General features: G+C 41.8%; 1 long non-coding RNA gene across 1 annotated transcript in view; it reads left to right on the top strand.

Moving 5' to 3' along the window:
• Window positions 1-17800, top strand: part of LOC117282795 — a 108917-nt gene that overhangs the window by 15195 nt on the left and 75922 nt on the right. Inside the window, exon 2 of the long non-coding RNA XR_004513671.1 lies at window positions 14871-14924. This is a non-coding gene — a long non-coding RNA (uncharacterized LOC117282795). The remainder of the gene's footprint in view (window positions 1-14870; window positions 14925-17800) is intronic.

Genomic DNA, 17800 nt, shown 5'->3' with positions numbered 1-17800 from the left:
AGCCATCGACTAACCGCTTGAGCTATGACGCGGCCTTTTTTAAACATACTTTTATAAATATTTTAACGTGTTGGTACAAGCTGCTGTAGTTGTTAAAACGTTAGATTTGTACAGTGTACTATGATGACATTGTATGTATATACAATTGTATTATTATTCACAAAACTTATTGTAATAGTGATTTCTAATTGTGTTGATATCCTCCTTAAGATGGTCTATAGGACCGAAACATCTAAAGGATGAAAGATTAGAAAGAAAAAAAACTTCATCAGTCACACTGGACGGAATTAATAACCTTTCGTAATGATTGATGAATATTGAACTGGAAACGATTTAAAGGAAGCTGTCACAGCCTACACGAGGCACTATCCGGTTTGCCTGGACTTACTGAGTTAAACAACGGAAAACTCCAGTCATAATAACCAACGTCCTGATAGGGATTCGAATCGGTCACCACCGTACACACTTCCCCCTACACAAACCTGTTCGGTGCGCCGACGTTATGGATGTCTCGTGTCATGTACAACCTGCCAGATGAGAAAGTCTGTTTATGTGGTAGGGGCTGTGTTGGGCCGTTAAGAATTCGAATGGTGTTCGCTCGATACCTTATCACGTACATTCCTAGCAGCAGATTTAATAGAAATCCGTTTATTTCTGTCGGAAATGAAACTGACACGACGTTCCATGTACATATTCACTTTGTGGCAGGAACGCGGAATATCATCTCAAGAAAAGTCACGTGGTCTCCATATTATCAAGAAATAATCCTTCCATATACATAAAAAGAAATTCCCTGGGAAGAAGAAGAAGAAGTGGGGGTGGTAGTGAGAGACACTACATTGGAAGGGGGGTAAGAAACTATATCTCCGATTTTGAAGGTTCCCAAGCAGTGCCCGCTTGTCCTTCTGGTATAGGTAGAGCATATAATCGGATTTTTTTATATATTATATATTTTTATGACGCTAGAAGGGTTACATTATAGTAAAATTTTTTTGCTAACTTTGGGAGGGCTATATTAGGGCGAAATTTTGATGTTAACAATGGGAGGGCTGCATGTGAGGCATGAAGTGCAACGTCTAATTTGAGTACCAACTCAGAATTTGCTCTGGGACCTAGGAAAACCACGGAAAACCTTGGTCGAGTTGGCCGGTCGCAGGACCTTCCGGATGCAAACTGACTTCTAGCCAGCAGTCCGGCATTGAATACGCGAACCCTAACATTAGACCTTATCTGTGCTATTGCTTTATTTTAAAAGTGTACATGTGTTTCTACATTTTTTTCTTTTACATAATTTGGATGAGCAGCAAACATTTGTGTATCATATTTTTAATGGGAAGAACTAATATTTGAATTCCTTTCATACAACACGGACCGCATCAATTCTTCTGTTATTGCCTGTTTATTCGTTGCTGCACTGTTTCAATTGCAATATCGAACACGATATATCTGGAGTCATAAACTGTGAATGCGGAAGTACGTATGGAGAAGCGACGTCATCCGGAAGTGCATATGAAGTACAGAGAAACCTACAAGAAGCAGCAATCCATGTAATCAGTTCATACAGGGAACCGAAATGAGTGTTTTCAGAATGACAACCGTAACGCTAACGTTGTAGCAATAGTCTGCCGCCACCATATTCAAGAATACTTTCAGTGGATACCGGAAGTGGGTAAATACAGCTAGAACGTGAAGCAAAAACTTCAGTTCCAAGACAGAACAATGCATGTAGCTTTAAATCCGCGCTACATTGCGCCTTGAAACGTAGCATACGAACAAAAAGTGGTTAACTTCCTTTAAGGGTCGCTGTTGTATTAGTGACGTCAGCATTTCATTGGGTTTTATTCGCTAGGAGCTCTTATTCACAATTGCAATTGAACGCATGAACTTCTGCTTGCCTTCAAGCGACGCTATACGAAATGCTTTGGTTCTGTAACGATAACATTTCAGCAAACCGCCTGAAGAATTTTGTTTAGGCAACCCGACTCATTCTTCTGCACGAGAAGACACCTATACTGTACGGCGTAATGCTTGCTTTAGCAATGTTCAAACTATTCTACAGAAATACGTATTACGTGCCTGGAGGAAGGAGCAGCTCGTTTTAGCAGAACGGTGCTTTTTGAAACCACAATGTATGTTCATGAATACAGAGAGGTGATCTGGAGACATGTCTGGAAGTGATGTCTCAGTAAAGAGAGGTTACAATTTCTACTTCCCTGTTCTTTCATTCTCTTCTCACCCTCATGTACTTACTGACTTACTTACTTACTCACGGAGCTGAGCCCTTCTGGAGGAGCCGCCAATTCCGCAGCTACTCAAGAATTCCCCAGCATTTTATGGAACCTGAAGGTTCATCACCGTGTTCACAAGAGCCCTCCACGGGTCCCTATCCTGAGCCAGATCTATCCAATCCATACCATACCATCCTATCTCTCTAAGATCCATTCTAATAGTGTCCACCCATTACGCCTTGGTCTTCCCTGTGCTCTCTTTCCTACTGGCTTTCCCACCAGTATCCTATACGCATTCCTCGTCTCCCCCATTCGTGCTACATGACCTGCCCACCTCATCCTCCTTGACTTGATCATTCTAATTATACTTGGAGAAGAGTACAAGTTATGAAGCTCCTCATTATGTAATTCTCTCAAACCTCCTGTCACTTCATCTCTCTTCAGTCCAAATATTCTCCTCAACGCCCTGTTCTCAAACACCCTCACTCTATGTTCCTCCCTTAATGTCAGAGACCAAGTTTCACACCCATACAGAACCACAGGCAGAATTATTCTCACCCTCATTTACTCTTTACTATTTTCTTTCCCATCTCCTTTCTAGCCTTTCCTCTTTTCGCCCTCTCTCTTCTTCACTCTTTCTTTCTTTCTTTCTCCTTGTCTCTCATTTAAATTTTCTTCATTCCTCTTCTTCTTTCTCCTTGAACTTTTATTCCTCTTTCTTTCTATCATTCTCTCTCCTTTACCACACTTTGATCTTAGCTAAAACTCCAACTAGTGTAGAGGTCAAGAAATCGTGGGTCTATATCCACTCCCCGATACGCCTTAATGGTGTAGTGCTTAATTAGTTAGCCTCAGGGACAGCTTTACTTTTATCTCTCTCCTCTGCGTTATTCTCTTTAGTTCTCTTCTCTCCTTTATTTCTTACATTTTTATATTCTTCCCTCTCATTTATATTTTCTTCCTCTTCTTTTCCTTTGCATCTTTTCTTTGCTAACATTCCAGAAAGAAAGTAAAACGTCACTAAGTTCAATAGATAATTAAATCGTGGTCCCTGCAACACGATCACTTTTTTAATTCGATTCTGTATTTCAGCATCCCTTTGCAAATCTTTAATCAGAAGTCTATGTATTCACAGTCAGTCAATAAGTAAAAAGTAAAATAAAGCTATCCCTGTAACAGGCCGTGGAGGCCCATAGGGTTGTGAGACGTTGAGGTTCCCACATTATCTAGACAATCGGCTCAAACATGGCGGTAAGGTTGTCAGCCTTACGCGCCGGCCGCCCTTTACTCCCCAGGAAAATTATTTCATTAATTCCTGTGCAACAACAATTGTTTATTCACCATTTAACACAACATGTTTCGGCCATCTTCAGTTTTTTAATGCGTTTTAATATGTTTTAATTCGATATTTACATCGCCGCGGCGAGAAGCCAGCGACTAACCGCTTGAGCTATGGAGCGGCCATCAGTTCAGTTAAGTATAGGTACCTCAACGTTGAAGATGCGCGTGGAAGCATACATAGGTGATCATGTAAAGTGCCACTTACTATTGTCTTACTTTAACCGAAATTAAAATTTATCAACAAATTTGAATAAAACTCTCAAACATGATATTTCATGGAGGTTCACTCAGTTGTTATAGAATGTGGATAGTCATATAGACAGATGGACAGACAGTCGGAAATACATGGCGATGCTAATAGGCGCATTTTTGCAAGTTTTCTTAGCGAACTCCTCAAAGGCAAATTTTCAGACTATGTGTACCGAAATTGTACTCGTTCCCCTAATTTCGGAGTTCAGCATATACAAACTTTAGATTATTTGAAGACGCTATGTCTGCTTCGTATATTTTGTAGCCTCTAATACGGCTCAAAAATAAACAAGAAGTTCTGAGAAGAAATGTTCTCCCACTTTCCTTTAATACGACACAGACCGCAAAGAAAACGACGCGTTCAACAATTCTTTCGTGCCCCGAGAACGTCCTTACTGAGCTGTTACCTAGCAACGACAGGATGACAGACAGACCAACAGACACTCCTTTGATAAGATACGGACCGCATAGAAAATGACACGTCCAACAATTCTTCTGTTATTACATCTATTCGTTGCCTGGGGAACGTGTTTGCCGAGCCGTTGCCTTGCAGCGACTCGGCAATGATACACATACAGACACAGACTAATGGGAGGAATCTATAAATTACGCAGTTGAGATCGGCTCAGTTGCCATGATATACAGAATGTATAAGGGGTGGGCCTTCTCGGCCCTTGCACCGCGACCTACAGTGATCTATTGTACTAAGTTTCATAAAGATTGGTTCAGGTATTCAAAAGTTTACATGGGGGGATTCACAGATCTCATACGCCTACTTTTATTTGTCAAAAGAAGGAAAATATGTCAAATATGATTATTGATAATGAGTATAAATCAGTCGGGCTAACATACGTTCGTCTAAGGAGGATATAATACCACGACACATTTCAGTATAGCCGGTAATCTGACAGAGATTTGAACCTGGTTCCTTTCTAATACAAGTCTAAACCATTACCCCTACACCATTCTGCTCTAAAGTTTAAATATGCAGATTGTAAAGGGGCCCACAATTACAGTGTCCCACTCTCCGTTGATGAGTTAAAGAATATATGTGACGAGCATGAAACAAAAAGCAAATAAACCGTGAAGGAATATCAGTATTTTTCTGGCAGATTTGAGTTGGATTCTACGAGCCCTACAAGAAATGGTTCAGTGTATTAGTTCAATCTCATTGGCAGCGTGTGACTATAAATTCAAGACAGCCTGCCAACTTGAGGCAGGTATAGAGAAGATCGGTTTTGTCGGCCTTGATTAAGCCACTCATTATTTGTAACCTTGCGCCCACTCAAGCCTCTTCATTACTGCAAGAAGCAAATTAGAAACTCAGCACTGCAGCTTGTTTCACCACGTGGAAATGATTACACTTCTTAATGCTTCCAGTGTTCCAAAGGCCGAGAGAGTTAGCACTACCTTGCTTTGTACTACAAGGCGGTTAATATTCGAGTTCCCCGAAGAGGGAGAAACATTTAAAATATTCCTCTCGTGGAAAGTAAGCGTCTTCAAAACAAGAAAAGACTTTCTTGTTTTGGTTTCTTGCGGTGCAGTGAAATTGAGTTCACTTGGCACGTCGCCCACTTACGAGCCCTTGATGGCAGATGATGATGAGTGTGGAGCAGTCGATGGAATAAGAATTGGTAGAGGATACAGAATTACTTTGTCCACCAAAAATCCCACATGACCTGACCTGGGCTCGAACCACGGCCGCCGCTGTAGGAAGCTGGCGACAAACCACCTGAGCTATGGACACTGGCTATCATTTTGAATCCACCAAAAGCCAGAGTTTCGAAAACTGAATCAGGTGCAAGTGAATAAAATTTCCAAATCTGCCCCCCCCCCCACCAGAAAGCTCCGGTCTCGTCCTCAGGTGTTTTCCCTCAATCATTGGACCATCGTCCAGTGATTGAGGCTAGCTCTTTCTAAGGCACCCAACAGAATAGGTGTTTCCCCTCAACTGAGGACGGAAACAGATCCAGTTTCCGAAACGTCGTGTTTTTCTTAGTTATCTTAAAACCAGGACGATGGATAAAGTCCGAAAACCCAATATCTCCAAATGATTGATTTCAAGTGATGTGAGATGAAAGGATTTTCCATATTTCTGGAGAGAAAATATAGAGCTGGGATATCTCAGTTTTACAGGCCGGACGTCTGGGTTTGATTCTCGGCAGGTACAAAACATTTCTCCTCTCTACAGCTTCCAGACCCGCTCTGGGGCCAACCCAACCTCCTACCCAATGGGTATCGGATGTTGTTCCCCCTGAAGCAAAGTGGCCGGGGCTTGAAGCTGACCACTCACCTCCATCTAGTGCCGAAGTCAAGAAAGATAGGAGATATATATTCACTCCCTCATACATCTTCATGGAGTGGTGCTTAATTAAGTACAAGGAAAACTTTACTTCTTTACGGAGAATAAATCCACAGAAATTCAGGAAAATCAATTCTCAGCAAGGATTTGTGGTCACTGAAATCAGATCCATCAGCTTTGAGATTGGATTTGACAAATCGCGGATACCAAGAGCGTCGAAGTGTTCCTGCTGACTGTGCACTGTCTAGTGTGCATCTGTGTCAAGTCCTGTGAACGTGTAGTCAGGCTTATAATAGAGCGCCGGTCTATTCAGAAGGATCAGAGATGGGACATTAATCTGGCCTTTGTTCCCGCAGGGGCGGTTAATATTACACATGACCAGTGAGAGAAAATGGAGCCTCTTCATCATCATACTAATCATCTGCCTCCGGCTTCACTCTTTATAAGTTGTGTTGTAAATAAATAAAATACGTCACCATCATACAGTCGGGTGGGGAGGTTCGGTGACTTTCTGACTCGTTCGAGGTTCAAGCATCTAATTTTTTTCCTTGGCACTACAGCCCCACTTGGCCTAGGCCTACCTCCATGAACTTCTCCGTTCACTTCGGTTTTTCTAGATCTTACACATTCGGTAGGACTCCTTCGGCGGGTGATCAACTCATCGCAAGTCCTCTACCTGTATACAAACACATAAAAACGCACACACAAAAACTAAACATCCATGCCCTGAGTGGGATTCGAACCCACGATCCAGGTTTCCAAATGAGCGAAGACAGTACATGCCTTAGACCGCTCGGCTACCGTGATCGGCTCAAGCATCTAATAGTCTCTTAAAATTGATTTTTCTCCTTTCCGTAATCCATGCATTTTGTAGTGTTTTAAAAATTTCGGGTGTTCCTTTCCTTGCACTCCCTTACGTAAAATTCAATTGGTTTTATATTTTAGACGGTAGGATCTGAAGCTTCCATGGAGGTAAAGTTGATAAATTTCGGGCTATCAACCGTGTCAACATGTTCAGGGATTCTCTGTCATCATAGGTTGCTGATGTGTCAGTCAGTGAGTTAGTAGTTGCAGATAGAGTGCGTGAGAGCCTGCAGAGTCACTCTCTAGCAGAAAAGGAGTGACCAGTAGTAGCCAGAAATCTCTCTTAGTCGAATTGAGACCCTATTTCAAAACACGTAAAAGTCTGGAAAGAACAAAAATATAGCGGGGTCCGATAACAAGAATGACTGTGCTGGTGAAGACCATCAGCAATTTACTGAACTACGAATGGATTGAGCTAAGATCATCTCTGTCCCCATCGTCAGGGGCCTTGAAACGTCCGTAAGCGTTAACAAATTTGTATTGTTGATAACCCGAGATTTTGTTAACTTCGAAATGTTGCCTAATGTGGGTAAAAGTAAAGTAAAGTAAAGGTATCCCTATAACAGGCCGTGGAGGCCCATAGGGTTGTGAGACGTTGAGGCTCCCACGTTTTCTAGACAATCGGTTCACCGATGGCGGCAAGGTTGCCAGCCTTACGCGCTGGCCGCCCTTTACCCCCAAGAATATTCCAAGAATATTCCTTGTACTCTTCTCTGTTAGAGGCTAAGTCGACCCCAGTGCCATAGTGTGGCTGGAAGAATTAGGTCAATTTAAAAAAATCCAATGACCTCATCGGGCCTTGAACCCGCGACCTTCCGGCTTGTAGCATAGCCCCTTAACCAGCTACGCTACCGCGTCCCGTTATTTAATTAGAGAATTACACGGTGTCGCAGTTCAGACATTTTGAACAGTCAGCCGTGGAAACCTCAAAACTTATACCACGAATAATTTAATTCAAATTTACCTTTTCTGTATCAACTTATGGAGTTATTTATCGTTGGATTAGGTGGAAGAACGATTATGTGTAAAATATTGGAGTGGATGAAGAAGGAAACTGTAGCAATTGAATTAAACGTGCTTTGCAGTAGTCACTTCGGAACAGTAAAGGAGGCCACAAATTCTGACATTATAACCACTGCTGCCGCCGAGGTTCAAACCGCGTACCCTTTGAATACGAGTTAGGTACGGTATCACTGTACCAGCCCGTTCTACTAATTTTCTCCATCGGTTGGTTAGCAGTCCGTAATCGGGAGGTCCCTTATTCTGTACTCAACGAGTAGTTGGTTGAGGCACTATGCTACAAGTCGAAAGGTCGCGGGATTGAATCCCGATGAGGTCATTGGATTCTTTTCAATTTACATAGTCCTTCCAGCCGCACTATGGCCTTGGAGTCGACTCAGCTTCTAACAGAAATGAGTACCAGGAATATTCTTGGAATGTTCTTGGGAGTAAAGCGCAGCCGGCGCTAAATCTCTCAGTAAACCCTATACTGTGTACTCAATTTTAAAATCACCATGAAATAAATCAAGAAACAATGAGAAACAGGTTGTCTGGTGTATGACTCACGCTTTTGTCTCCTACCATGTATCAGAAGCTGTATTCGAGGCTGCCACCCTCGCTGACAGCTTTTAAGTGTTGTCTTTTTTCTTTTTTTGCATAGTGGGGGGTGGAGTCCAGTTGGGTCCACTTGGCACGGCGGCCACTGATTGGCCTATTGTACCTGTCCCGGGTGGTTATGTTGATGGAGAATTTGGTGGAATGAAGATTGGCAGGGGAAGCCAAAGTACTCGGAGAAACCTACCCCAGCGCCACTTTGTCCACCACAAATGCCACTTGACCAGACCTGGGTTTGAACCCGGGCAGCCGCAGTGGGAAGCCAGCGACTAACCGCTTGAGCTATGGCCCGGCCAAAGTGTTGTCTTAGTAGTCTTACAAATCATTCATTCTTAGTGCCAGTCAGTATATAATTCGGTTTCAACTGATACCATTAATTCTACAGAAATAAATGTCTGTTTTGTTAAGTATAGAGTAGGTCTGTGTTTGAACACAGCGTTGAGTTCATTTCTACACTATGGTTATCTCAGTTTGCAAATTGGCAGCGCGAGATAGAGAGATTAGCCTTGAAGCTGTGTAATGCTTACGTGCTTATTATTAATTCGCATGTTATCTGAATGATAAACATGGACAATATTTATTTGTCTGAACTCCTAAGTGAGCACTTGAAGCAGGTTTTTAACAAAGATTATCAAAGATGCTCAAGGCGAAGTGTCACAACATATTTGCTGTTAGTATCCACGTCATGTTTGTTTTGTTGCAGCACTGAGCTGTTAGAAGTGTGATTTGATTTCAAAATACATTCGAGTGTTTAAGGCAAAGAAATACCGAGATAGTACTGTATATTATTTGCTCCTTATGATAACATATCAGGAGCGGAATTCTTTCGACATAAAATTTGGTTTAATGACTTTATTAACGGTATTAGAAGCCGAAAGTTTTAACACCACTCCCACAGAACTGCACCACTGGATCGTCGAGTCAGTTCAATCCAGATTACATCTTAAGGAACCAGGATATGATAGTGTGGATTATATTGATCGTGAAAGATGCTGTCTTCTGGGGTATGACGCCATGCATTCTGGTAGAAGTGTGCCAACTTTTCGGAGGATCGTACTGCCTCCATCTTGAGGCTCGTATTTCTTTCGAGGGTCTATTTTTGTTTGTCGCATGCCTGATAACCTTAGATATCATAGGGATTAATCTTGCTCAACGCGCAGAAAAAGATATTGTGACCACGGTAATGAACAGTCGGATTTTATGAAGGATGAAGAACTTAATGACCAGCTGCTTTACTATTTTCTTCTGAAGAAGGACTCTGCTGGAAAATGGAAACACTTGCGTTCAAGAAAACCTTTAAACTTCGCTTAATACTAAGCCTAAAAGGCTGAAGCATTTTTCATGTTCTACATCTAGCCTGCGCCGATATTATTCAGAGCTGTTCCCTCGAACGGGGCCCCTAATAACAAGGTAATTTGCGATGAAAAGGAAACTTGACAACAGCATGTGTACTTTGCAACATTAACCCGGAGACTATGTCTCCGATTTGCACCATTTTATTCAGCCTGTGATCAATCCTGCCCTGCCGGCTCCAGCATTCGATAGCATGGAGCGTCTTCACACGTAAAGATGTGAACAATTACTGCAACGCAGCTACCCCCGCATCTACCGAAGCATACGCTCGCCAAGTTTCATTTTCATCGGTAATTCATTGTATGGTTTACAGTCATGAATTCTTTGCAGAATTTTAAAAGTTTGTCAGACTGAAATAGACTCACCATTACTTCCTTTCTTATCCCTACCTACTATCACTCCATAATAATCACCTTATCACCTGCAGTGATATATAATATCTGCGATTCAGGCGGTGTGGTAGGCCGTAACAACAAGAGTAGTCGGCTGTAACAACAAGAGTAGTTGGCCGTAACAGAAGTGGTCGGCCGTAACAACAAGAGTAGTCGGCTGTAGCAACAAGAGTAGACGGCTGTAAGAAGAGTAGTCGGCCTTAACAGGAGTTGTCGGCTGTAGCAACAAGAGTAGACGGCCGTAACAGGAGTAGTCGGCTGTAATAACAAGAGTAGTCGACTGTAACAGCAAAAGTAGTCCGCCGTAACAACAAGAGTAGTCGACTGTAACAAGAGTAGTCGGCCTTAACAGCAGGAGTAGTCGGCTGTAGCAACAAGAGTAGTCGGCCGTAACAGGAGTAGTCGGCTGTAATAACAAGAGTAGTCGACTGTAACAGCAAAAGTAGTCGGCCGTAACAACAAGAGTAGTCGGCTGTAGTAACAGGAGTGGTCGGCTGTAACAAGAGAATAGTCGGCTGTAGCAATAAGAGTGGTCAACCGTAACAAGAGTAGTCGGCTGTAACAACAGGAGTGGTCGGCTATAGCAGCAAGAGTAGTCGGCTGTAGCAAAAGAAATAGCATTTCCTTTATCAGGAACAGCAATTCTCTTTCTTGATTAAAGTCAACAACTCTTCATATGGCGTTATGATTGCACTTCAGATATGTTACTTGGAATGTGTATCCTGTAAATACTATGAATACTAATGTTGGTTGCTTAAGTACATAAATGATAAGATAAACGTGACCCGATTTCAAAGCAAATATGAAAGGAAAATGAGTTTCAAGTGGGACTCGTAAAGCCTGGTTCCTTTTTGGATAGATTTATAGATTTATATATTTATAGATCTGACACTGTTAATGATTTATTTTATAAATTAGATATATGAAGTATAGAGTATACCGTATACACAACAACAATCAGTATTCAAAACAAATAATACACTACTGCATCAACATTTGCTTCCATTATGTTTATTATAAAATCAAATGTTGATGTAATAGTGTATTATTTGTTTTGAATACTGATTGTTGTTGTGTAGACTGTATATTCTGTACTTCATATATACAATTATCTAATTTATGACACAACAGGATTCACAATATTAAGATTTATTTTATGTTTCTGACGTATTTATTACTTAAGTACAGATATTCTACACATTAATTCTGTCGAATATAGCTTCAAAAATTCGCACTGTCACCATGTTTGTAGTTGACTACTTTCAAATAATATTTAATATATAATTGTAGATATCTTCATGACTTGTCTCCATACCAAATTTTACAACCTGAGTTATCGCCATCAGACTGAAACCAAAGGAGAATTTCGCACTGCCACCATGCTGTTATTTCACAATTTAAACACACACACACGAAGAACTTTAATAAAGGTTACAAATTTTTTGAAGAAATTTTACCTTTTATACGTAATTTTATAAATCTAAAGTAAATTCCACTCTGTCATTCCCATCTCAAAATTTGCACATCCGCCATGTTGTTATTATAATAGGAAATTATAAAACACGACATTGGGGTGGCCTCAAATGACACAACCTTCATACCGAGCTTTGTGAAAGTCGAAAATCTGCTTCAACCGTTGAAATGGTCAGAAACACAAACGCGCACGCACGCACGCACACAAGCGTTCACGCAATTTGATGATCTCATAAACCTCTTGTTTTCGGGTAAGGAAGAAAACTAAGTTAAAAAGTCACAGGGAAACTGTGAATACACGAACAGCAAGTTACAGCGATGCTAGAACTTACTTGTACGTGTAGTTACACTCTCAGATTATATTAGAGTGCCTGAGGCATTCGCCGAACTGCTTCATCCCTTAGCAGCGTTGTAATCAATTTTACATTAACGGAGAATCCGAGCTTTCAGGCTAAAGTAATCCCGAATAAGTTGAGGACAATGAGATTTCGGAGCGCTTTGCGATTTAAGTAATTAAGCTGTAATATGAAACTCACATTGCGTTCACTTGTGGTTTATCAGACGAATTAGCTGATGCGAAGGCTCTTCTGATTTGCATTCTGGACTTTACCTATTCGAATATCGGTTGGGGCACCGACATTCATGTTTGAAGTATTTATAAGTATTTGTCAGGGCCTCCAGGTGAATGCTGAGTTAGAATTTCAAATATATCTGTTTCTCCGAAATCTTTTTTATCTCATCAAACTTAATAAAGCTGTCCCAGCTAAATAACAACTTACTTGCTTACTTACTTACTTACTTACTTACTTACTCACTCACTCAAGGAGCTGAGACCTTCTTGAAGAGCCACAATTCTACAGCTACTCAAGATTTCCCAACATTTTATGGAGCCCGAAGGTTCATTACTGTGTTCACAAGAGCCCTCCACTGGTCCCTATCCTGAGCCAGACCAGTTCAATCCATACCATCCCATCCTATCTCTCTAAAATCCATTTTAATATTGTCCACCCACCTACATCTTGATCTTCCAAGTGGTCTCCTTCCTTCCGGCTTTCCCACCAATATCCTATATTCGTTCCTCTTCTCCCCATTCGTGTTACATGCCCTGCCCTCCTCATCCTCTTTGACTTTATCATTCTAATTATACTTGAAGAGTACAAGTTATGAAGCTCCTCATTATGCAGTTTTCTCCAACTTCCCGTCACTTCAGCCCTCTTCGGTCCCAATATTTTCCTCAGCACATTCTAGGTTCCGAGTCCTGCAGGACTCATGGCCATTAAATACATAAGTAGACACAGTTCTGCCTCAGAATGGTTATCGGTCTAAATTAAACTTAGTTCCTTGGGATGCATATTGCTCAGACAAATTGAAGTGAAACTTCTTTGCTTTTTATGCTGACAGAGTAATTAATTAGCTATACGAATGGAATTCCGGCTTTAAATTTATAGGCAAAGCTATCCCTGTAATAGGCCCTGGAGGCCCATAGGGTTGTGAGACGTCGAGGCTTCCAAATTTTATAGACAGGCAGCTCATAGATGGCGGTGAGCTTGTCAGCCTTACGCACCGGCCGCCTTTTAACCTCCAGGAAGATTCCTGGTACTCTTTTCTGTTAGAGACTGAGTCCANTCTCCGTTCACTTCGGTTTTTCTTGATCTTACACATTCGGTAGGACTCCTTGGGCGGGTGATCAGCTCGTCGCAAGGCCTCTACCTGTACACACACACTAAATATCCATGCCCTGAGTGGGATTCGAATCCAGGATCCCGGTTTCCGAGCGAGCGAAGACAGTACATGCCTTAGACAGCTCGGCTACCGTGACCGGCTAAAAATACATATACTTATTTTTTAATAATCCAATAAAAATGTCTTCCCTGCCATAATCAGATAGATGAAGCACAAACACACGAATAAAAATTGTACTCTTTAGGACAAAACATGAAAATGCTTCTGAAAATGGAGAAAATACTCACTCTACGTTATTTCTACAGTGTGAGCGCTGTGAACGGTTCAACTTTACAATAATAGGCACATCTACAGCTGTCCGAGCAGTGGGAAGCTCAGGTGGCAACGATATTCATCTGTTAGTACATAACGATCATAAAGTACTCTCACAGAAGTAGGCACTCCTGACAGGAGAAAAGCATTAACACACATTTTTGGAAAGCTGAATTAGTATATTCTCGCTTTCCGGAGAAAAATATCTGGGAGGCTTAATATGGCCCGCCTGCCTCGAGCTGTAGGTGTGGGAAAAGTGCCTAAATGAAGGACTTTTCTGTGAATGACAGACGAACTTACTGAAGATGCGTAAATCAGGGAATATCTGTATTACTATTTTTTTCAATGGCTCTTCCAGCCCATTCAGGGCCCAGGCCCTTCCGTAATCATTTTTCATAGACAGGACTCCTTGAGACCTCCTCTGTGGTCCAGTGGTTAGATTTCCTGGCCACAGATCCAAAGGTCCGGGTTCGATTCCCCGACGCTACCAGATGTTCTGAGAAGTAGTGGGTCTGGAACGGGATCCACGTGAGGATAATTGAAGAGCTATTTCAAGGAAGTAGCGGCTCCGGTCTAGATAACCGAAATCAACGACCTGGGATCAGTTTCGCTGACCATGCTGAAGTTGGCACTAGCTTCACCGACAAGCGACGGTCGCTCGGTCGGTATAGTTCGCTTGCGGACTAAAAACACGGAGTTTTTTTTTGTATGTCTCCTTGGACGAGTTATCAGCCCGTCGCAAGGCCTCTACCTAAACACAGGACAACACAAACACAGAATAAATGTATATACGCACACCAAACATCTATACCCTGAGTGGGATTCAAAACCACGATCCCAGCGTCCGAGCGAGCGAAGCCAGTTCATGCCTTAGATCGCGCGGGTACTGCAACCGGTTATCTGTATTACTATAAAAATCTAAAATAATAATTAAAATACAAGTTTTCTTACTAAACATAAGACTTATCTTAGGAAATATCATTCTCTCAATTACTGATCTACTGCGAATTCTCGAAACTCTATTTTTCACTCATACTTGTATCTTGTTCTCTGTTCTAGCGTGCTGCTGGATATAGGGCCTCGCCTTACCAGTCTCCAGGCACACCTGCTTTGGTAAGTGCGACGTGTTTTATACTGTTAATTAGTATTTGCATATTTCTACCCTTCAGACACATTCCTATAGAATCTACATACGAAGGGAAAATACACCTATACATGAATTAAATGCTGTTGTATTTATTTTTCTTAGCTCTCGATACAGTACCGCCCTAGACAATAATATGGTACTATTTTCTGTGGGGGACGCGGTAGCGTAGTTGCTTGAGGCACTATGCTACAAGCCGGAAGTTTGCGGGTTCAAATCCCGATGAGGCCATTTGATTTTTGTCAGTCGACCTAGTCCTTCCAGCCGCACTATGGCCCTGGGATCGACTCAGCCTCTAACAGAAATGAGTACCAGGAATCTTCCTGGGGAGTAAAGCGCGGCCGGTGCGTAAGGCTGACAACCTTACCGCCATCTTTGAGCCGATTGTCTAGATCAGTGTTCGGCAACTTTTTTCTACTCGCGGCACACCATGAAGTATCCATGACTCAACACGGCACACCAAAATGTTATTCCCCTCAAAAACGCTTGATATCAGACAATTAATATAAATACGTAACGTGATCAACTTACTAATATAATATTATTATATTGTTATTTTATTATCATTAAACGGAAATCGACTCGTGCTTTTATTAACAATTAATGAATTTTAATTCACTGTAGAGTGTAGAAAATACACTTCTATTACTATTAAAATAAATACAGTAATTCTACTCATACCTTCAATGTGATACTTGCGCCTGCTTAGCTTCACACAGGCGACAGATCCGTGGTGGAATCTAACAGAAATGAATACCAGAAGTCTTCCCGAGGGGTTAAGGGCGGCCGGCCCGTAAGGCTGACAAACCTACCGCCATCTATAAGCCCGTTGTCTAGAGAAAATGTGGGAACCTCGACGTCTCACAACCCTACGATCCTTCACGGTCTCTTACAGTGATAACTTTACCTTTACTTTCAACAACCATATTTTAAAATAAAGTTTCGTGGAGAGACCTGTACTTAATCCGGCATTACTTTAAAAGGAAGGCTTTATTGTGTGTATTTCCGGGTGACCAAGAAGAACTTTCTAAGTATTTAAATATGTACTCATCATTTCATATCATATAACCCGACTGACTCATGTTACTTGCCGAGTTACGAAACATCTTTCCTATGTGGGTGCCATACGTACGTATATGGTACCTTACAGAACGTTCCACAACTGAAACCCCGATTTCGTTTTTTGAAATGCCTTGCAGTGACTAATATGCTTATCACATCTCTGTATGAATGGGGCCCCTAATTCTTACTATTGAATGAATGCGTACTTCGCATGACGGTGGGCTGGAACAAGAGGTTCGACAATTGGGCCAACACTGTCTCCGGACTTTACTCCGCTATTAAGTGACACGGAAGATGTGCAGTAGTTATACACGTATTCTTGCCTCCCAGTGATTATATTTGATGTTCTTGGAGTATTTAATGTCTGTAACTACACTCGATTTAATTGACGTAAGGAGGTTGGTCTAGAAGTAAACACAGAAAACTAAGTATACGTAGTGTGTTCAAAAAGTATCGAACCTTTGGTCGGCAGAAATACATGGTAATGCACACACTTCTCCCAGCGCTTCTGCCATTGTTGGAAACACTTCTAGAACGCGTCTTTTGGAATGGTGATCAGCCGGGCCGTCGCATTCCGCACGATGTCTTCTCTTGACTCAAATCGGGTTCCTTTCAGCGGCATTTTCAGCTTGGGAAATAGCCAAAAGTCACACGGAGCCATGTCGGGGGAGTAGGGAGCCTGACCAACCACAGGGATATTGTGTTTGGCGACGAAAGTCTGAATCAGATGCGCAGATTCGGTACGAATTTCGCGGACACACTCCTCATGCCCAAATTCTCGGTCAAAATTGAATGTACCGATCCAATGCTTACATCTATCTCGTATGTTGCTGGCTCGTGACCAAAATGCAGGGAAAAATCATGACATAAAAGTAGGAAACAGATGTTTTGAAAAAGTGAGACACAGTTCAGATATTTGAAAACGACGATAACAAATCAAAACCCGATTGAGGAGGAAATTAAGAGGAGATTGAACTCAGGTAATGCTTGCTACCATTCGGTCCAGGACCTTTTGTCTTCTCATCTGCTGCCCAAAAATATAAAAATTAGAATATAGAAAACTACAATTTTGCCTGTGCTTCTGTATGAGTGTGAAACTTGGTCTTCAGACATTAAGGGAGGAATAGAGACTGAGGGTGTTTGACAGCAGGGTGGTGAGGATAATATTTGGACCGAAGAGAGATGAAGTGACAGGAGGTTGGAGAAAACTGCATAATGAGGATTTTCGTAACTTGTACTCTTCTCCAAGTATAATTAGAATGAACAAAGTCAAGGAGGATGAAATGGCCAGGGCATGTAGCACGAATGGGGCAGAAGAGGAACGAATATAGGATATGTGTGGGAAAGCCAGAAGGAATGAGACCACTTGGAAGACCAAGGCGTACGTGTGTGGACAATATTAAAATGGATTTTAGTGAGATTTGATGGGATGGTATGGATTGCATTGGTCTAGCTCAGGGTAGGGACCAGTGGAGGGCTCTTTTGAAAACTGTAATGAATCTTCGGGTTCCATTAAAAGCTGGGAAATTCTTGAGTAGATGCAGATTTGGTGGCTCCTCAAGGACTCAGCTCCATAAGTAAGTAAGTACACTCGATGTCCAGTGATGTATACTGGTTCTTCCTAGTAGGTTCAGTGGAGTGGGAATATTACCTCTCTTGCGCTGATGTTGGAAACATTTTCCGAAATGTTGTGTTTGAAGCATATCAAGGCGATGGACAATAGAAACTTTCCCGCTTTTCTTTATTTCACTTTTCCAGAATATAAAGTTGAGTTCTTTACGAA

Source organism: Cryptotermes secundus, unplaced genomic scaffold (genome assembly GCF_002891405.2).
Source record: "Cryptotermes secundus unplaced genomic scaffold, Csec_1.0 scaffold2934, whole genome shotgun sequence".
NCBI lineage: Eukaryota > Metazoa > Arthropoda > Insecta > Blattodea > Kalotermitidae > Cryptotermes > Cryptotermes secundus.
Note: the sequence above shows the minus strand (reverse complement) of the source record. Positions and strands in the feature narration are given on the sequence as shown.